The sequence below is a fragment of the Brienomyrus brachyistius genome, unplaced genomic scaffold, assembly GCF_023856365.1.
Source record: "Brienomyrus brachyistius isolate T26 unplaced genomic scaffold, BBRACH_0.4 scaffold36, whole genome shotgun sequence".
Lineage (NCBI taxonomy): Eukaryota > Metazoa > Chordata > Actinopteri > Osteoglossiformes > Mormyridae > Brienomyrus > Brienomyrus brachyistius.
Genome location: NW_026042311.1, coordinates 1,477,594 through 1,500,449, shown reverse-complemented (window position 1 = coordinate 1,500,449; position 22,856 = coordinate 1,477,594).

Below are 22,856 nucleotides of genomic sequence, written 5' to 3'. Positions count from 1 at the left end.
TCCTGGTCTTGACCTTCACCTGACGAACAAGGCCTTTCTGATCAGGAAAGGTCTCTATTATTCTTCCAAGCGGCCAGGAATTTCTGGGTGACGTATCGTCCACAATCAGCACTACATCACCGACACAGAAGTTTCTCTGAGGTGTAGACCATCGTTGACGTTCTTGTAGCTGTGTGAGGTACTCCCTACACCAGCGCTTCCAGAATATGTCAGCGAGGTACTGGACTTGTCTCCATCTTCGATTTGCGTACTGATCATCTTTACTGAACACACCTGGAGGCAGCTCAGGCTTGACTTTCAGTAACAAAAGGTGATTAGGCGTTAATGCTTCTAAGTCATTAACGTCCGAAGATGCCTTGGTGATGGGTCTACTGTTTATGATGGCCTCAGCTTCACACAAAACGGTATGTAGACCTTCTTCGTCCACAAGCTGTTCCTTTATGGTGACGTTCAGAATCTTTCTCACGGAGCGGATCATCCTCTCCCAGGGTCCTCCGTGATGAGATCCTGTTGGAGGACTGAAGTGCCACTGGATACCTTTCTGTTGCAAGTGTTTTTCAATTACACTGGTATTCCACCCACTTACCAATTTTTTCATTTCACTGTCAGCTGCCCGGAAATTAGTTCCATTGTCTGAATACAGTTCTTTAACCTGTCCTCTCCTTGCAAGGAATCTTCTAATTGCATTGAGACATGCATCAGTGTCCAGTGAAGACGCTACTTCAAGGTGCACTGCTCGTATGGCAAGACAAGTAAAAATAACTCCGTACCTTTTTACATGTCCTCTTCCCCTTTTTACACCAAATGGGCCAAAATAGTCAATGCCAACTTTTGTAAATGGAGGATCGTCAGGCAGAACCCTGCATTTTGGCAAATCTGCCATGAGTTGCTTGCCAACCGTCCCATGTAGCTTCTTACAGGTGATGCACTTAGACAAAATTCTCCTAATGACTCCATTTGCTCCGGGGATCCAAAATGTCTGTCGTAACTGAGCCAACATGTGATTTCTTCCTGCATGTGCTGTAACATCATGAATATGTCTCAGCACAAGACTTGTGATGTATGAATCCTTCGGCAGGATGGCTTGCTGTTTGGAATCAGTTGGCAATGATGATCTGCTCAACCTGCCTCCTACTCTCATAACTCCGTCGTGCAGTACTGGATTCAACTTATGCAATGAACTACTTTTCTTTACCCTTTGTCGTGCCTTTAGCATGTCCAAGTCCTCTCCAAATCTTTGCCTTTGGGCATACTTCACGATTTCCTTCTCAGCTTTGGTCAGATCCTCACAAGTTAGGTGTGTTCCCTTATAGGTTTTCTTGAACTGATCAATTCTTTCCCAGCTTGAGATACTTAGTTCTGTTTTCCTTGCCATCAGTTCCTTCAGCATATTTTTAAATTTCAAAAACCATGCTATGGCACGTTTCAGTTTTGACCAGGACGAGTAGTACATCATCAACTGGTCCAATGCACCCTTGGGCTTTTGTGTCTGAACGACATGCGACAGAACAACTCTTTTGACCTCTGGGTCATCTACATTTATCATCCCAGGGTCTGGATTCTTAGGCCACTGGTCTTCTGTGCAGAGCAGAAAACTTGGTCCAGAGAGCCAGCTGTCATTCCTCAAAAATGCTTCAACAGTTTGTCCTCTCGAGACATGATCTGCTGGATTCAGGTTGGTGTTGATATATCTCCACTGCGAAGCTTGAGAGTGCTCCAGGATGGTTGTCACTCTATTAGCAACGAACGTCTTGAATCTGGCGCTTTCACTATTCAAGTATTTTAGCACAACTGTGCTATCTGTCCAGTAGATCGAGTCTTGAAGCTCTAATTCAAGCTCTTTCTTCAACAGCTTATCCATTTTGACTGCAACTGAGGCTGCAGTTAATTCCATCCTAGGTATACTGGGAGATTTCAACGGTGCCACCCGGGCCTTTGCCATCATCAGAGTAGACTGAGTCATGCCAGTTGATGAGCGTAGCACAAGGTAACTTGTTGTTCCATAGGCATCTTCACTCGCATCAGCAAAGTGATGCAGCTGAGCGAAGATTAGTGTACCAAACTGCTTAGCCTTGATACATCTGTTAATGCCAAAATCCTCTAGCCGTGACAAGTCAGAAGCCCACTTTGTCCAATCTTTAATGACATCATTTGGTAGACTTTCATCCCAGCTGTATTTCTGTCTACATAAATCTTGCAGAATTTTCTTGGCAGGCAGAACTACTGGAGCTATAAATCCCAAAGGATCAAATATGGAGCTGACAAAGGAAAGCAGGCCTCTCCTGGTGCGTGGTCGATCCTTGAGATTGATCTTGAACTTGAATTGGTCCGTCTCAGCACACCACTGGATTCCCAGTGCTCTCTCCACCGGTAGATTGTCCATATTCAAATCCAGATCTTGAAATCCCTCAGCTTTCTCATCTACAGGAATTGAATTAAGCAACTTCCTGCTGTTGCTTGACCATTTGGTTAGCCGAAAACCACCTTTGGCTAACATATTCCGCAAGTTGGTGCACAGGGTGACTGCTGTGTCTTCATCAGCTGTTGACTTAAGGCAGTCATCCACATAAAAATTTCTCTTTACCGTTTTGGCGGCTTCTTGTCCAAATTCGTCTTCAAAATCGGCTGCGCATTTCTGTAGAGCAAAGGTTGCAACACTTGGTGATGATGTTGCACCAAAGATGTGAACCAGCATCTTGAATTCAACAAGCTCCTTCTGATAATTCCCTTGCGGCCACCATAGAAATCTCAGTAGATTTGTATCATCATCTTTGACCCCGACTTGATAAAACATAGCCTCCACATCGGCCATAACAGCAATGGTTTCTTGCCTGAATCTTGTAAGAACCCCCAGCAGCGAACTTGTCAGGTCTGGTCCTTGTAGGAGTTGCTGATTTAGCGATGTTCCTCCAAAGCTTGCTGCACAATCAAAGACAACACGCAGCTTTTGCTTGACAGGATGTCTGACTCCATGATGAGGCAGATACCAAGTTCTTCCTTCAATCATTTCACATTCAGCATTGGCTATTTTCACTGCATAGCCTTTCCTGACAATGTCCTCCATAAATGCAACATATTCTGCATGATACTCAGCATCTTTAGAAAACCTCTTTCGCAAGTTCAATGCACGTTGCTCCGCGACTGATCTGTTGTTTGGCATACACAACAGCTCACTTCTCAATGGAAGGCAAATAGTGTAATGTCCATCTTTCAGCTGTGTTGACAGAGATACCATGCTAATAAACTGGTGATCTTCCTTGGACATTTCAATGTTTTCATTTTGCCCAGCATCAGGAAAGTCCAGCTTGAACTGTTGATGCCAAAGCTCTTCTAACCTAGCTACTGAGATTCGGTTTGTTGTGACTGTTGCCATTCTATCTATTTTCAGTCCATCATTTCCTCCTCTAAGAGGTCCATTTACCGTCCAGCCCAAAACTGTCCTCATGGCATATGGTCCATTATCCACGCTACTCACCACCTGAAGAGGCTCCATTGCCTTAGGCACGTTGGCTCCTATAAGTAATCCAACATCTGCCTCTACAGTTGGTAACTTCACATCCTTTAAGTAAGGCCAGCTGATGACATCCTCTTGGCGTGGGATATTATCCATAGTTACAGGAATGGCCTTTTGAGAAAACACTTCTGAAAGTTCAATAAACTGGTTGCCTTCTAGGCTACTGATTTCCAGTCCTGTTACAATATGTGTATTCACCACAGACTCGCTTCCCATTGTTCGCAATGAGATGCTTGTGTGGCGTCCTTTCATGTTCAGTTTATTTATCAGTGACTCTGTAGCAAAGGTAGCAGAACTTCCAGGATCCAGAAATGCATACGTTATTACCATCTTTGTGCCTTTACGTGCCTTGACCAGTACTGGAACAATTGAAAGAAAACAATCTTCTTTACCGGCCCCGGTGACGCCACAGATTTCTGCCATTTGAACAAGGGCATTAGTTACAGATGGCTGATCTTGACTTTCTTTGGCTGCATCTCCCTTTGAATCCTTGAAGGTAATGTGCAGCAAGGTTGGATGCAATCGAGAGCATTCTTGACACTTAGTCTTGTCTCTACAACTGCTACTCATGTGGCCATGTTTCAAGCATGCAAAGCATAAGCCTTTCCTTTTCAAAAACTCAAGCTTTTCTTTGTGTGGCTTACTTTTGAATCCTTTGCAGGTTGTGAAGCCGTGCTGCTCTCCATTGCAATAAAAGCAAGGTCTGCTGTTAACATCCACTGAAACAGCCTTTGTTTGTGATGTTGTAACTTCTTCATTTTCCTTACATTTATTTTCTGTTGATGAGGCGATGGATGTTGTGAATACCCTTTTTGTTTTATGTGTTTCTTCATGTCGTGGTTTTGATTTTTGTCTGACTGAATCCTTTGTGTTTAGGTTGGTTTCCTTTATGTTTCCATAGAGAGGATGCAACAAGTACTTGACTTGCTTGTTAACAAAATCAACAAAGTCCTTGAACTTTACTCTTTTCTTGGTTCTTTCTTGTAGGTCACAGGCAAATTTTCTCCAGGATTCTTTGAGTTTGTACGGGAGCTTGTTAGCTAATGCCTTAATATTAGCTGTATTATCCAAGTCTTCCATGTAACAAATATCTATCATTGTGTTGGAGCAACCGGTGAGAAATAATGAGAAAGACTGTAGGGCTGCGCCATCTTCTGCCTTGATTGTTTGCCAGTCCAAGGCCTCCTTTATGTACGCCTCTGCTAGGCTGTAATCATCACCAAAAAAATCCTTTAACATTTGTTTTGCTTTGGCATAGCCTGATGAAGGTGGCATATGAACACAGCTCTTTACCAAGTCATGCGGCTGTCCACTTGTGTATTGCAGCAAAAACTGTAGACGATCACGATCATCATCAGTGCGGCTTTCGATTCCATGTTCAATCGATCTAATAAAGGATTTATATTCCAATGGGTCGCCTTTGAACGTTTTAATGGTGAGATCAGGTAGCAATGCTGCCTTATGATTCTTCACTAAATACTCTGTGACACTGGCTTGTTGAGAAATGGCCTTACACAAACTGTCAAGCACTACTTCACCACTGCATTCCTTATTTGCATCATCTGAGACTCTCTTGGTTGCTGCTGGAAAATGATCATCTGAATCAAGCTTAGAGTGATTCAATTTAGGTGCAGCATGCTTTGATGATGTCAAAAGGGCACCTTTCATCTCCTTTTTGCCTTCAAATATATCAGATTCGCAAATACTAATGTTTTCCTGCATATCTTCATACCTTTGCAAAACTTTTAATTTTGCATCTGACTCAGCAATAGCTGTCTGAATTAAATGCATTTCCTTTTTAGCCCTTATTCCAGCTTCCTTTCTCTTTTGCTCTGCTTCATGCTCTGCTTCCTCCTCTTCTATGGCCAACTTTTCCATTACAGCTGCTGCCCTAGCCTTTAAGGATGCACGTTCTATTTCTGCTCTAATTTTCATTGCATACGCTGATGTCACGCTAGTGCATTGTGAACTGGACCTTTTAGAGCGTTTAGCGGATGATTTTGAATACACAGACTTATCAGTTCGAACCCTTTCATTTTCTTCAGCACGCTCAGTGCGCTCCATGACATCTTTCATCCAGTTTTCACATTTCCAAAAGAAATCATTCATTAATGCATGTTTCGGCTCAAACCAATTTTTTTGATTATCCAAGAATTCTTCTTCACTCATGAAACGTTGTAATATGTAGTTTAAATCTGTGAATTGTTGCTGCAAACCACTGAATTCGACTCGCAGCTTATTCTTAACAACGTCAGCGTTTGCATCGTCGGTCATTAATTCTTCAATTTGTCTCATCATGCTAGTTAGTTGGGCTAGCTTGCTCTTACGTGCTTGTATTTGTCTGGACTTGCGCTCTTCCATGGCCTTTTCGGTAATTTTTACAGTTCGTTTTTCTTCTTGCTGTTCCATGTTAACCGGGCTTCTGTATGTTTTGTGTTAACCTTTCCACGTTCACATTAATTATCTGAAATGTTAACGCTTAGCTTTTTACTGCGTTTCACTTTGTATTTCGGTAGAAAGCAAAAAAAAAGCCTTTTTTACCGTTCGAGTTAGCAAGTAGCAGCGCAGTCAATCCGTTGCAATTTACGCCCGCCTCCTTTCTTTCCAAATTAGTCGTCAAGTACATAAAATATATCCTTGCGGTTGTTCTCTATATCCAGCCAATCCTTTCCAAATCCAGTAATCCTCGAAGAGCGAGTTTTTTGACTAAAAATGTAGGTTCTTGCGTGTACCTATTGAAGCTTAGCTTGACGCTCGAAAAATTCTCCCGTCCAAATTCACTCCATAAAACTCCAAGAAACTGCTTCGCAAAACTTAACTGTTTACTTAGAATCTTTAACCAATATTACAAACATAAAATTTTATCCACAAATAAAATAAATGCATTTATATCAAAATTCGAGAGCAATCTTACCAGGAGGTCAAAAAACTATTTCGCTCCAATCTCACTCCTCTCCCTCCAACTTCCTATTCCCCGCCCCCTTTATCATAATAAAAGCACCCCAATAGTGTCCATCAGGACTACATTAAAAGTCCTGTTTTTAAACATTACAAGTTAGATCCAATAAATCTTAACATTATAAAATAATATCTGTCAAACTAATAAACTTATACCTTGAATCAATATTATTTACTGTTAATTATTCAAATCATACGAAATGCATTTAGGCTCCTACAACGCTGTCGCTCTCAATCCGCCCTGGACCTGTGACAGTATTTCTGTTTTTGCTTTTGTTTGGACGTACTGAGTTTAGGATACCTAGCTTAGAAGGAATAGTTTAGCCTGTCATGTGTAACATTGTTAAATGCGCTGATATCAGTGTTATGTCACAGTACCAGAAACTTAAAATGGTACATTTTGTTTTCTTTTTGTTTTCTTGCAATTACTACATACAATTGTTTAATGTTTTGCTGACATCTAATTAGAAAATAAATGCATTTATGCTTTAAATGATCTTTTTGTTGTCTTCAATCATTTCAACAGGTGAAAATGACCTGAAATCAATGAGTTTGAACACTGGACACTACATTCCGTGTTTGTGTATAAAGTCATGTTTAGCGTACATGCGAGTTCATTCGTATCCTTTTCCCCAGAGACAAAAAGTAGGCTAGGCTAATGGGAAAAAAACACACAAATATATAGACCTAATGTCAGTGTATTATTCATGAGGTTTTGTAATATCTGAGACCAAATTAAACTTAATCTGTGTATTTAATGGATTTATGTGCTATTGCTACTGGTTTAATTGGTAAATAGGCCTTTTTCCAAGCAATTGAATATTTAAATGGGAATGTTTTATGTTATTGATTTAGCTTTAATCATGAAGTACCAAGCTTGATATCAATCCATGTCTAATGTGACATATTCAGGACATGCAAAGTCTATACACATAGGCACAGACTATGGCTGGGATTCGTGTGACCTACCCTGCAGATGGGAGGCCAACACTGCATGGTATATATTCTTTAAATTTATTTAATATTAGTTACATAATTACTCATATAGACCATGTTAATACTTAATAGTTCATGTAAAGAAAATTATACTCTCATTTGACATTAATGTGTGAAGTGCATGTAAGTATGGAATATCCATCCATTGGCTGTAGCACTTATCCTATTCAAGGTCAAAGCCAGAAGCTATGGATGCAAGACTGGGACAACAGGAGCTGACCCTGACAGGAAGCTCATCTCATAATGATATTCCCCACACCGTGCTACTTCTTGCAGAGCTTTGCTGGGGTAGGTGGTGTGGCTATCATACCAGCCGGCGACGCATACAGTTAGGATGCTCTTGATGACACAGTTATAAAGTGTCCTGAGGATAAGGGGACTTGTGCCACACCTTTCAGCTCGTCAGAGGTAGAAGGGCCGCTGCTATGCATTTAAATTTTTCCCAATATGATAAATGTAGCGTGGAAAAAGTAACCATATCAGTTTACATGGGCTTCTACAGGGGGTTAAGTATCCATCCATCCATTTTCTGAAGCCACTTAATTCCAACTGGGGTTGCCTGGGGACTGGAACCTATCCCAAGAACACTGGGCACAAGTGGGAACCAACCCTGGGGAATCACCAACACACCACAGGGTGCACACACAACTACAGGACCAATTTAGACTCACCATTCAACCCCTCTTGAATGCTTTTGGACCGTGGGAGGAAACTACAGTGCCTGGTGAAAACTCAGACAAACAGAGGGAGAGCGTGCAAACTCCACGCAGAAAGGACTTGGGATTGAACACAGGACCTTCTTGCTATAAGGCAGCAGGGCAAACCACTGCGCCACCATGCTGCCCCCGTGTTAAGTATGATAAGTAATATGACAAATGTCATAGCTTAGCTATAGATATGCATAAAATGTACGGAAAGACGATATAAACATCTTGTTACTGGTTCATAATCATAGTGAGAATATCTTATTGTTATGCAAACGTTAGTGCTTCCTTTGTTTCTGATTTGTGTCTTCAGGATCTCCAGGGCAGCTTGTGGACAAACAGGAGGTGACGCCTATGAAAGGAGACACTGTCAGTATTCAGTGTCACTATACTGACATTTACATTGACATGATGTGGTGTAGGATGGGCAGGGGCTCCTGTGTAGAGAATTCTGGGAGTTTGGATGGGAGGCCTGTGGAGCTCAGTGATGAAAGAGTTTATAAAGTGCTCAGCGTCACAATGAGGCGACTGGAGAGGAAGGACACGGGCTGGTACCTGTGTGTGGCAGAAAACCTGCAGACACTCCTTCCTATTAAAGTCAATGCACAACCACACACAGCACTGAATGTAAGTAATTAATTAAAATATGTGAGTCGTTTATACTCTATTACAAATAAATAAAGGCTAAATGGATCCCAAATCTTTCCCTCGTGAAGGAAGTTGGCGCGTTTTTTTGGGAAGAATCTGTTTGGGGGAGGGGGCGTGCACTGTACTCACTGGGGTATTACCAACAAGCACCAGGGTGAACAAAATACTCAGCTAAAGTCAGAGCAAAGCTAAAAAGAATGAAATTAAGCAGTTTTAGCTGACTTTAGCGGACATTCTTATAATAAACTCATTTCTTACGGGTAATATACTTGATATATGAAGTATGTTAACACCCCTTGGCCTAGATTTGTGATCTTTCATTCTCTGAATCCTTTGGTCATCCCCATTCAAATTCATCCATTGCCGTTAATTTCCTTATTGGATTTTCTGTCATTCTGAATTTTTCAGAAAACCTACTTATTTTGCACAGGCCAAAAATTTGGTCCAATCTTCAATTTTTTAATTTGGCACCCTGACAGAGGCCCATCCAAAATACTGGCTCACCAAATTTGGGTTTAATCCATTCATTCCTGTAGCAACACCATCAGGCCAAATTTCAAGATATGTTTCTGCATGTAAATTCTGATTTCTTAAGCCTGGGATTATGATCTTTGGTGTGTTTAAAGCCATGGCTTGTCTAACTTCGATTGCACTCATTAATTAAGTCTGTCATATTGGGTTTTTGAATTTTTCTGAAAAAAAAGTTTTTTGGAAACCTAGGCTGTTGATCAAATCATCATCAAATTTGGGGTGCATCATCTACAAGGGATTGTGACCAAAAATTACTAAAAGTCAGATGCTATGGCCTCTATCATCCAATGAATTTGATGACAAAGCCACTGAACAGGATGTGTGGCCATATCTCAACAAAACTTTGATTGGATAAAATTGATTTGGTGATTGGACTTGGGGCCCAATTCTGAGGAATAAGAACAAAAATAGTGTCATTCCACCACTAGGTGGTGTTGCAATAAGTAAACATGCCTTGTGGCTAATAACTGTTGAATGGATTGACCTAGGGGGGCGGCATGGTGGTGCAGTGGTCAGCACTGTTGCCTCACACCTCTGGGACCCGGGTTCGAGTCTCCACCTGGGTTACGTGTGTGTGGAGTTTGCATGTTCTTCCCATGTCGTCATGGGGTTTCCTCCAGGTACTCCGGTTTCCTCCTACAGTCCAAATACATGCTGAGCCTAATTGGAGTTGCTAAATTGCCCATAGGTGTGCATGTGTGAATGCATGGTAAGTGAGTGTGCCCTGCGATGGGCTGGCCCCCCATCCTGGGTTGTTCCCTGCCTCGTGCCCATTGCTTCCGGGATAGGCTCCGGACCCCCCACGACCCAGTAGGATAAGTGGTTTGGGAAAATGGATGGATAATAATAATAATAATAACAAATAATGATGATGATAATAATAATAATTAATAATAATGATGATAATAATAATTGCACTATGTGCAATGACTGCCAGTTACTGTAAACAGTAAAGTATACTTTACTGGACATGTCTGTATTGTTTTGGTTTATACTTATTAATCCATTAATTCTAACTTTTGTACTTTAAATGGACAGAGTACAGTTATTATTATTAGGAAAAGTATTGTGAGGGAACACAAAACTATTGAGAGGAAACACAAAACAATTGTAAATTGTAACAATTCAATTGTAATAATTGAAAAATATATTTTTTCTTAGGGACTCAATATACTGCAGATGATCTGTAGATAAAAATCACAAATACATCACTATCAACTATATGTGGTTTTATTTATGATGTATGAAATCAAAATCATTAGGACGCAAAGGAAAATGGCTCTTCGCAATTTTCTTTAAACCGTAATCATAGGCTAATTGATTAAACATAAGTATTGATTTATTTCCATGACAATATTGTATATACAGTAATATTTATTTTGTCACCCTGGTTTATTTCATTACACATAAGGAAAGTCACAGAGAATAATAACCAAAGGGTGAAGAATTAGATTTTATTTTGAAAGATCACTTTGTTATGGAAGGCCATTTGGGACTTAACATCTACTTTGACACCCATGTCAACACGTCAAACAAATTACGTCTTAACACGTATATTTTTTACGTGTTAAGCCATTCGGACATCTTAACACGTCATAAAACTGCATGTTAATGTGGCCAATTTGAACCTCTTAAGACGTTTGTACCTTTAATGCATCTATGCTATTGGTTGGCATAAATGTACACACCCCTTTTGACGTAAGGGCTATACGTATGCAGTACGTGCCCTGTACGTTGTAGTCATGTGGTCTCTACGTTCAGCCATGTGAGTCCTACGTTGTTAATATGTATAGGCAACATATGTATTACGTGTCAAACGTGACTGTGATGTTGTATTCGGCACAGTCCATTTGTTGGAGGGGTGAATCACGGGCTTATTTAAACTGGCAGAACAGTTATCTTTAAATCTTTACAAAGTATAACTGGCAGTTTTAACATTTAATGAAACTGGAGCAAAAATGGTACATCTGGCTAATATTGATTTAATTGCACTGGTGTTTGTCATTGTGCTGAACAGTGCAGATAAGCTAAACTTATCATTTTGATCACTTTCTGTTCTGCATTAACAGCAAAAACTATATATTCAGCAACGAAACGTATGTAGTTATTAATTTATTTGTAATAAGGAGTTTATAGTGAACGGTCATAGCAACAGTATGAATGGCATCAATAATTTAGCTGCCTTATATTTTACCGGATGTACGTCGCATAGCCATTCTAGATATCTGAAATGACAATTGTGGATAGGAAGAATGTCATTGTGGATATCTGAAATGCTCTCTTTGACTAGGAAGAATTGAGTTAGAGATATCTGCAATACACATCCAGTCTAGCGATTAAATGTTAAAACGCCTTGCCATACTTTTGCATGTATTGTTCCTGTGCTGCAGTATTAAACTATTTTAAAATGCAAAATAATTATTCTGTGACTGCATTGTTAATTTTTTTTTTTACAGTTTTTCTGAATGCTTAAACACTAACAATGATTCTTATAAAACTATTAATAGTTATAGCAAAATTACTCACTGTTTTGCACTCAGTTTGCACTTTTGTAACACACAATTTGCAAATGTGTAAATACAATCCACTGCACAGCACTCTTTTTGTGGAACTGTAAACACAACTCACTGTTTTACACACAATTTCCAAATGATCAACACACTCCTAGTAAAACTATACACATTTATGGCTATTGTTTACACCATTTTGCCAACTGTCTGGCCACACTGTCACATGTGAAAACGGTTTTAGATAATTAGTTCACTTTACAATCATCATGAGCGCTATAAATAAGCCACAGGTACAGTAAGCTTTCAGTGTGGAGAACAATGGAGGGAGAAGGAAGACTGAGAAGAGTGAGAATTAGAGAAGGGTGAGGAAGAGGATGAAGACTAGGAGGTGAATTTAGAGGATGAGGAGGTGAAGAGGAAGGAGGAAGGGTAAGAAGAAATAGAATAACTGATGTCATCAGAGCTACAACAGTGGATCATGTGATCAACCATGGAATGACCCTGAGGGAAGCTGGCCAATGGGTTCAGCCTGACCTGAGCCGCTACGCTGTAGCAGGCATCATAAGGACGGTTCCAAATGAGAATCGGTTAGTACAGTTACTTCACAGTACGTTTTGTAATAGTACTATAATCTAATGAGAAACACAACAATGCTGTACAGGTAAAAACTGAAATGGTTACTCTACAGACCTGCTAGACATCCAGAATCTGGGGGCAGAGGAAGAATGTTCACTGAAGAACGAGAGACCCATATAGTTAATATGGTGATCACAAATAATTCCATTAGGCTACGAGAAATACAGTAGCATATAATAGAGGATGACACCACCTCCCAAAACATGAACAATGTGAGCATCTCTGCATTATCTCGTGTACTGGCATGCAACAGAATCAGGATGAAGCACATTTACAGAGTCCCTTTTGAAAGAAACAGTGAACGCGTTGGCATGGCAGGAACATTACTGGACACGGTGCCATAACCAATGTCCCAGGACAGCGTGGTGGTAACATAACTATGTGTGCAGCTATAAGTCAGAACGGTGCTGTTCACCATCATGCAACCCTGGGCCCATGTAACACTGCACACATTATTACATTCCTGGACAGCCTACATCATATGCTCACTAATGTTCACAGACCAGTTATGTCATCATATGGGACAATATTAGTTTCCATAGGACTGCTTTAGTTCGCAACTGGTTTACAGTCGCCCACTCTTCACTGTACTCAACCTCCCGCCTTACTCTCCATTCTTGAATCCGATTGAAGAATTCTTCTCTGCCTGGTGCTGGAAGGTCTATGATCATCATCCCCATCAACGTATGGCTCTTTTACAGGCAATGGAGGAGGCATGCGAGAATATTGACCAGGCATCATGTCAGGCCAGGATAAGGCACTCCAGGAGAGTTTCCCCGGTGCCTTGGACTAGAAAGCATTGCATGTGATGTTGATGAAATTCTGTGGCCGGACCCAAAGAGACGACAAGACTGATTTTTTTTCTCTCTCTCAGTGAAATTGTATGTTGTCTTGTGTTTGTTTTGATGCATGTGAATAAACATTCATACTTGAAATTTGAATCTTGAATTGTGTTTACAGAACTATTTATGACAAAAGTATGACCTCAAATTGACATACCTTGTGCACAGAGAAAGCAAAAGTCAGATGTGTTTTCCATTCCTACCATCAGTGTGTAGTTGGTGCATTGTTTGCTTATTAAGATGATGGTTTGTGTTAACTGATTGGTACAAAAATACCATTTTTACAAAGGTTTGAAGAGTTAAGCAAGATTTATTAGTTTTTGCAAGAGACCTACAATGTTTAGCTGATTTGGTGGTTTTTTTTTATTTGTGTGAAGAGTTTTTGCAAAATAGCCAATAGTTATGTGTTTAAGCCATCAGAAAAAAACGTGTGTGCTTTGGTGCACATCCATCCATCCATCCATTTTCCAAACCCATCCATCCATCCATCCATTTTCCAAACCGCTTATCCTATATTGGGTCGCGGGGGGTCCGGAGCCTATCCCGGAAGCAATGGGCACGAGGTAGGGAACAACTCAGGATGGAGGGTCAGCCCATTGCAGGGCACATTCACACACCATTCACTCACACATGCACACCTACGGGCAATTTAGCAACTCCAATTAGCCTCAGCATGTTTTTGGACTGTGGGGGGAAACCGGAGTACCTGGAGGAAACCCTACGACGACATGGGGAGAACATGCAAACTCCACACACATGTGACTCAGGCAGAGACTCGAACCTGGGTCCCAGAGGTGTGAGGCAACAGTGCTAACCACTGCACCACCATGCCACCCACCAGAAAACCATACATGTTCTTAATCTCAAAATCAGTTCATCGTTTTCCCAGAAGGTGGCAGCACATCAACACTGCAACCTTGGACAAGGATCGCCGCACCTTTTCCTGCATTTGGAGCTGTTTCATTCCCTAGTTTTGCGACTTAACAGACTTTAGGCCGCCCTTTCTTTCTTTATGGGACTGCTGCAGAGTGACGGCCTGTATTCTGTTACTCATTGTTTGCACTCTTCATAGATTTCAACACTCAGATTCTTGGTTAGATTGGGGTATTTTCTTTTTGTTCTCCGTTTATTTGTATACCAGTGGCTGCCTCTATTGATCTGGCTGACTAAGATTTGATTGGTCTGGGGTGGTGGTGTTCACACTTTCACCGTGTGCAGTATAGTTGTGTGGGGATCAGTGTGGTGGGGCACAGGTGTGTGTGTGTGTGTGTGTTTAGGGGACTCCATTCCCCTTTTTGATCAACTTCACCGGACACCTGTTTCTTGCTTGGGTTTTGTCAGCCAGTGGCCAAAGGCTGGTTGCTGATTAATTTTTTAAGGTCGTTGATGCTAAAGCGCTTGTCTTGTTTCTTGGTTTTATATTTTCAACAAACTGTCAATAGTACAAACATATCCAGCTCCATTCAGGTAAATGAACTTGTCTGCTCTTAATTTAGAGTAATTTTTCCTGTGGTGAAATTCCCCAGGTGGTGTAGTCGTGTCCTTGTACTACTGACCGCTCTCTGCCACAAACACTTTACCCTAAACCTAAGCCTAATCCTAACCCTAACCATAGCCCTAAACGTCATGTCCTGCCACCTCCCTGACGTGGCTCTAATAAGCCATGCCTGCTGCTCGTTGGTCTCGCGTCTCGTTCCATCCCTCATGTTAAACCCAGCCCAGAGAAGATGGATCCAGAGGATGTCCTGCTAGAGTGCCCTGGGTCCTGCTACGTGGGTCCCTCCTTCATCCCAGACTCCGGTTACTCTGGTCCCAGTTTCTGGTCACCAGTATCAACAGGAGTCCAAGAAAGCGGCAGGCAGAATGTCTGTCTCCCAGAGAGGGTTTGCCAGTCTCTGCTCTTGCCCTGTATGTCCCTTGCCATATTCCTGTTCCTGTCCTGTTGTCTCCTTGCTGCCCTACTGCTCTGCGGTTCTCTCATCACCTCCCAACCCCTCACGTCCTCCGGCCCTGCTGGCCCTCCCAGACCCTCTGGTCCTGTGTTTCGGCGGAGTTCAGCCTCACCTGGAAAGTACCCTAGGAGGGTCCCCAGCCCCGAGTCTTCGCCTGGCTTCCCTGGATGCCCCATCACTCCTTGTCTTGTGCATCCTGTGCCCCTGTTCTTGTTGACCCTCCACCTGTCCGTCCTGTTTTGGGGTCTGACAGGACTGCTGTACCTGTGGTTCCTAGCTTTTCCTTTATCCACTCCATGTCCTTAGTGATGTCCTGCAACTGCTCTTATGTCTGGTGTTGCTGTCTGTCTAGTGTTCTGTCTAGTCTTTTCTGGTCTTGTCCTGTCCACCATCTGTTCTATCGTCCTCTGTCTAGTCCAGAGTCCAGTCTGGTTCCATCCCTGTTGTCTAACCCCCTTTGGACTTCATGGCCGGAGCGCATGCTTTTGGTGGGTTGGGGGGGGGGGGGGGGTACTGTCACATTAAGCAATGCCATTTTTATCCACTATGCTTGTCCATTTATGTGTCAACGCATATTCTGACCATCCATGCTCTCTGCCTCCCCACATTTCCAGGTGCTGCCCGGGGGGGCACCATCTCAGCTGGAGTCCTGGTTCAGTCCCATGGAGGGGTGACACTGCGAATTGGACCTGCTAACTGTGTCATCCTGGGTGCAGCCTTGAGTGTCACCCTACACAGGCCAGCGTGGAGAACAGGCTTATTGACAGACTTTAATCACACCTCACACCTGGCCTTTAGCAAGCAGCTCCACTCTTTTCTGTTCTCAGTAATATTAGTCTGCCGGGGGGGTTGGGCAGCCAGTTGTCCATGGACCCCCAGAGGTCTTTTTTTCTCCTTACTAGGGGTTTTTTGGTTCCTCTCCTCCGTTGTCATCTGGCTTTCTTTATTTAATATCTTTCTTTCCTTTTTCCCCTTGTGTATCACTCTCTTTAATGATGTTGTAATGTATGACTACACATCTATGTAAAGTGCCTTGGGACGACTCTGTGAGGCACTATATAAAAATGAAATTAAATGTCCTGCCTCCTCCCTGACGTGGCTCTAACAGGCCATGTTTGCTGCTTGTTGGTCTCACGTCTCGTTCCAGCCCTCGTGTTAAACACTCCCAGCTGTCTCCAGTCTCTTCCATCATTAGTCCTCCATATAAGTGCTTCCTGGTCCTGTGTTCCCCAGTTTGATCACTGATGTTGTGCCTTATGTGTTGCCGGTTCCATAGCCTCCCATCCTGATCCCAGTAAGTCCCTGTTTGTCGTCTGAGAAACACCTGCTGCACGAGTCTTTCATCCCGGTGACCACGACACCAACCACCAGTGATGTCTGTGGAGCCCAGAAATACCAGCCTAGCTGCACTAGTGCCCAGGCAGCACCTTGACAGCGGCATGTTTGCATTGTTATATTTGCCTCACTTGTTCACCACTTTCAGCAACAGTATCTGCTATGTACTAGAACTGTAATCATATGTGAGTGAGTATGTCTGCTTTGAAGGAGCAGAGATCCCACCTCCTTACTGTAGGTACAGGGCACAGAAACGGGTAAATCCTGTAAGGTAACATTCTTACAGTCAGCATAGATTCCAACACAGTTCTGGAATATGAAGTTCATAGTCAGTCATAATTTTGTAGCATTAAAATGTAACTTTTAAATAAATCCTAACAGTATGTGTGATTGTGGGGGGGTGTGGGGTCTCGGGGTGTAACCTCTGTCTCTTGGCTTGTTTCCTGTCCCTCCTGCTGTATGTGTGAAGTCTGCATGTTCTTCCAATGTGGGCTTTCTCCTCCTACTTTGGAGAACATGAAACTGCGATCAGCCGATTGGAATCTCTAAGCTGCCCTTAGTGTGAGTCTGTATGTGTGAGTTTGTGCTCTGCTATAAACTAGTATCCTGTCCATCGTGTCCCCTGCCCTGTGCCACCTGGGACAGGCTCCAGGATCCCCACCCCCCTGTACAGGATAAGCAGTAATGCAGGACGGCTCCACACTGTTCCAAAGAAATGGCGCTCCAGCTCCCTTCAGGACTTCAGACCAGCTGCTCTCACTTCACGCCTCCAGGCTTGTGGGTGTGGTTCCCACTCCTGGTTCTGCATGTACAGCTTGCATGTTCTCCCCCTGTTCCTGTGGGTTTCCTCAGGTTTCTTCCTGCTGTCCAAGATCATGCAGTTTGGTGAATTAGTGTCACTAAATTGTCCTCAGCATGTGAGTGAGTGTTTGCCCTGTGATGGACTGGCATCCCATCCAGGGTGTCTCTGCCTTGTGCCCTGTGCTTCCTGTGATGTGTGTGTCCCATAACCCTGTACTGGATAAGCGGTTATTGGAATTAGTTGGTATGGGGCACTGTTTGTAAAGGTAGCAAACATTTTTGTACTTGCCACTTTTTCAACATTTAGTGCAATTTTCTGACATTTAGATAGAAGTCAATGGTGTTGTGGATCATCAGGTTTTTTTGCTGTGTAAATTATGTTCAAAATTGTTTATCATATGTAAATATAAATGGTTTGTCTATATATAAATATTAAATGTAAATGTTAAATATAAATGTTAAATGTAAATGTAAATATAAATGTTAAATATAAAACTTAAATATAAATATAAATGTTAAATATAAATGGTGTGTGAGTATGGCCTGCGATGGGCTGGCCCCCCATCCTGGGTTGTTCCCTACCTCGTGCCCATTGCTTCCGGGATAGGCTCCGGACCCCCCACGACCCAATAGGATAAGTGGTTTGAAAATTGGATGGATGGATGTTAAATATAAATGTTAAATATAAAACTTAAATATAAATGTTAAATCTAAATGTTAAATCTAAATGTAGACTCTAAATGTTGAGAACGTATAGTGTAGTGTTCAATGAATATCTAGAATAAATTTTCATTATTAGACTATGGAATTATTTTGGATGATAAAAATTATCACTCTGAACCTGGTCACCTGACTCTCCTTCCTGAAACAAATACACTCCCAGCACAAACACACAGAAAGAAAAGGAAGAAATGACATATTTGTGCTACACCATTTATTTTCATGAATATTATAAATAGAAGAATGTAAAAAACAAATCTGTGCATTGACAGCACTTGTCAAAGCTTGTTCTGTCTAATCCTGACACAGTCTGTCTATAACTGCACATCCCTGCATGTTTCACCTAAAACCACATGATCCCAAACGTGATTCTAAACAGACACAGAAATTCATTCTCAGTAGATCTGCTCTCTTATACCTTTATACCTAATTTCTATCTACTGTACAAAATCAAAGAGTAAGATTATAGTTTGTTTACAGAAAAACAATGTCAGTACCTGTTATTCTCATAAAAGATAAATAAATGTTCGCTTTGGGTACAGTTTGTATAATGTACTATTTTGTTCATAAACTGCAGCTCCACTGTTTGCCCAGTCTGCTCCTCTCAGTCTGGTCTCAGTCCAAAACCACACCTGCTGCAGCCTGAGAAGCAGGAAGTTCCTCCCACTGTCACACACAGACGACTGTGAGAGAAAACGAGACTGAATCCTATCAGTGTTCATGGTAAAATGGCAGAAGCCAGAGTTGCAGTGGATGTAAACGAGTTCAGCTGTGCAATATGTCTGGATCTACTAAAGGATCCAGTGGCTATTCCCTGTGGACACAGTTACTGTATGAGCTGCATTTAGAGCTGCTGGGATCAGGAAGATCATGTTGGAGTTTACAGCTGCCCCCAGTGCAGACAGACCTTCATACCCAGACCTGTTCTGGGCAGAAACACCATACTGGCTGAAGTGGTGGAGAAACTGAAGAAGACTGGACTACAAGCAGCTGCTCCTGCTGACCATTATGCTGGACCTGCAGATGTGGAGTGTGACGTCTGTACTGGGAGAAAACACAAAGCTGTCTAGTCCTGCCTGGTGTGTCTGGCCTCCTACTGTGAAACTGACCTGCAGCTTCACAATAAACTCCACCATGCAAAACAGCACAAGCTCATTGATGCCATCGGCCATCTGAAGGACAAGGTCTGTTCCCACCATGACAAACCGCTGGAGGTCTACTGCCGTACCGACCAGCAGTGTATCTGTTATCTCTGTACGATGGATGAACACAGAGGCCATGATACAGTCTCAGCTGCTACAGGAAGGGCGGAGATACAGGTCAGGCTAATTTAAAAGAATTTCCCCTTTCTATCTAAAAGAATTTCCCCAAAGGGATCAGCGAAAGTATCAATTATTGTTATTATCTAAAAGTTAATTTTAAATAAATGGATTTTGTCTTAACACATGTTAGTGTAATTGCTACGAAACACTCAGATCAAGTCTGGTTCGGTAAAGTTGTCATGACCTGCTTGTCCGGTCTTACTAGCGGGGTTACTAGCTTGTCGGATTTAAGGTAGTCTGGGCAAAATGTAAGTAAACGAATATTAAGTCCATTTAAACTGTGGTACCTTACATCCGACAAGTTACCCCGAAAAGCCAGTAACCCTTCATAGTACATAAGAACTCACTAGAGCCACAGTACAGTAAGGCCGTGCCCGCCGAAGATGTTTGTACGGGACGCCATGACACTCAAAATAAAATAATAAGTATATCAAAAAATATAAATAAAATGATAAATATTTCAATAATGTATCCTTTTATTTTTAAATAATTTCATAAAATTTCATGAATTTCATAAAATAATATTTCATAATAACACTTGTCTTCTATGTATACTTTTTAAATTTTACAATTTATTGTTTCGTAATAATGTTGCGATATTCATTAGACAATCATTATTATAAAATATTATTTTCACAATAAAGTTTAACTTTTCACATTATCGCCATGCATTTCTATACTCCATCAAGAGGAGTTTTGCAGGATTGGCACTGCAGCCACCGGATAAAACTCACACTGTTCCATTGGGACTGGTGTGGTGCTGAGGTGTCACCCACTGCACGGCTGCACTCAGGTTCTCAACCCTGAGGTGGTTCGTCGTGTGGTGGGTGTGGTAAGGCACTGTACTCAGTGTGTGCTCCTTACCTCCGTACCTTACCTTACCTTACCGTACCTTACCTTACCTTACCTTACCTACATCAACACAGTACAAATGTACATGTTAAAAAGGTCTTTCGGTACTAAGATATATGTAGATTAATACTTTTCTATTCAAGGGTGTTGGAGAAAGCGTCAGGCTTTCCACTCCAACTCTGCACACACCATTAATTACGAGACAACACACTTAAGTTTTACTTGCGCAAGGGTAACCACACTCTCTGCATGCTAGGCTACAAAGGAATGTGTTACAAAGGGTGGTTCCCCTTGGCACCTTTATTTATAGTCAATGGGGGGCAGGGGTCTTGGAGTGAGAACAAAGAAAGGACTGTGAGAGTAAGAAGAAGTTCTGGTTTTACTCAGGTGGACAACTATTTAAACACGTGCTCAGGATACATGTAAACTAATATAATCTAAAGTATGAAGATAAAGGAAAACAAAATAATGTATATATATATATATATATATATATATATATATATATATATATATATATATATTTACACTCATTGCTGATTATACAGAAATGATAACAAATGATTACTAACAGTTTCTTCAACCTAACAGTCCCTCCTGTTTATCATGACAGTATGATCAGAAGCATCAGTATTGTACAAATTACAAAAGCACTTTCAGCACAACCGTCATTCAGATCACATCATCATCATTATTAAGAGGGCCAGGCAAGGTTAGTAAGTCCATTCGTTTTTCTGCAGTGTATAGCAGAAAAACAGAACTAAAAGTGTGTTGTATCATGGAACGGAGGCAGGGTAAAATACAAATGAAACAACAACATACAAATAATAATGTAACAAGAATGGGGAGTGAGAACTTTAGCAGTAACTGCCACCAGGACCCAGTGAGAAACCAGTCCAACCATGAGGGACTGGCATTGGGATCCAGGGACATATGTGTACAAACATAACAGTTAGTTAAATTGTCTTTCTTTGCTGAATCATAAACATAACGATACCAGTAATTTTGTAGGAAAGGATGGGTCTCATTTGTGGAGATAGGCCTCAGGTGGGAGACGTCATGTGTCCATCTAGGTGGATGAAACACCTGCTCTGGTGAGTGCAGAAGCAGACCAACAATTCCCATAAAGAGAATTACACCGAGAGTCACCTTACTGCATCCCCACCCAATCAGAGCCATTCTAAATGGAGTGCAGATCAGCTGTTTTCTTCACCGGGTTGAGACGTCAGTATCCTATTGATTGCTGCGCCTTTGTAGCGGACTTCCACTGCTACTCCGGAGGTGAAGAGGTCTCTGATACGGGCTTGATGGGCTTACAGTGACTCTTATGTATCCAGGAAGGTCGCTCTGCTATTTTCACCGCTGTTGGTGTTGTGAGGAGGACTTGATAAGGTCCGTCCCACCGAGGCGTGCTCCAATCCTTTCGCAACAGGACCTTGACCAGGATCCAATCTCCTGGCTGCAGATTATCCTGTTGAACAGAAACAGAATTTACTGGCAGACTACTGGGGTTATGTTTTTGTTGTGATGATAATAGCTTACGCATCCAATCGGCTAACATATTTTCTCTGTCTGCTTTTCCTATATCACTCATTTCGGTTGCTAAGGGAAACGGTCTACCATATACTATTTCAAATGGTGTCAATCCTGCAGGAGTGGGAGTTATTCTCATCCATAATTTTACTCGGGACAAACATTCTGGCCACGGACTTTTTGTCTCTTCCACTGTCTTTCTGAGCCTTGTTTTAATGGTGCCGTTAGTTCTCTCCACTAAGCCTGCGCTCTGGGGGTGATAAGCACAATGATTCTTAAGCGTAAAACCTAATGCTTGTGAGCAGAGGGACATGGTCTGATTTACAAAATGAGTCCCATTGTCTGATCTTATAATATGAAGTATGCCATAGGTAGGGAAATAATGGCCTACCAAACATTTTGCAACAGTCATTGCATCACAGTGCTTTACAGGGTATATCTCTACCCATTTAGAGAAAGTATCTATAATAACTAGACAATACATCTTTCCTTGTGACCAAGATAATTCAATAAAAATCCATATGTACAACTTGAAACGGGTACTCAGCTGCGGGAAACTGGCCACGTTTTGGTCTCATGTTACCCTGTGCATTATGTTTGCAGCGAATTAAGCACGCTCGACAAAATTGCTTTGCGTAATCAAAAAAATTTATAGTATAAAAGTATTGCTGGATGATATGTACCATCCCTCCTGTTGAGACATGAGTATTTCCATGGCTCACTAAGGCAGCTGTCTTGTATACATTTTTTGGTAGGATGGGCTTGTCATTCATATAATAAACTTTCCCTTGTTGTATTGCTCCCTTCTTAATCCAGCTCTGTATTTCTGTTTTATGTGCATGAGTCTGTGCATCACATAATACATCACTATCTATCAACAAGACATCTGTAACATTTAAGGCAGGTTGTTTTTGTGCAGCACTTTTTGCTGTCATGTCCGCAAAACTATTTCCTTTAGCTATTGCGGAAGCATCAGTTTGGTGTGCCTTACATTTGCATATT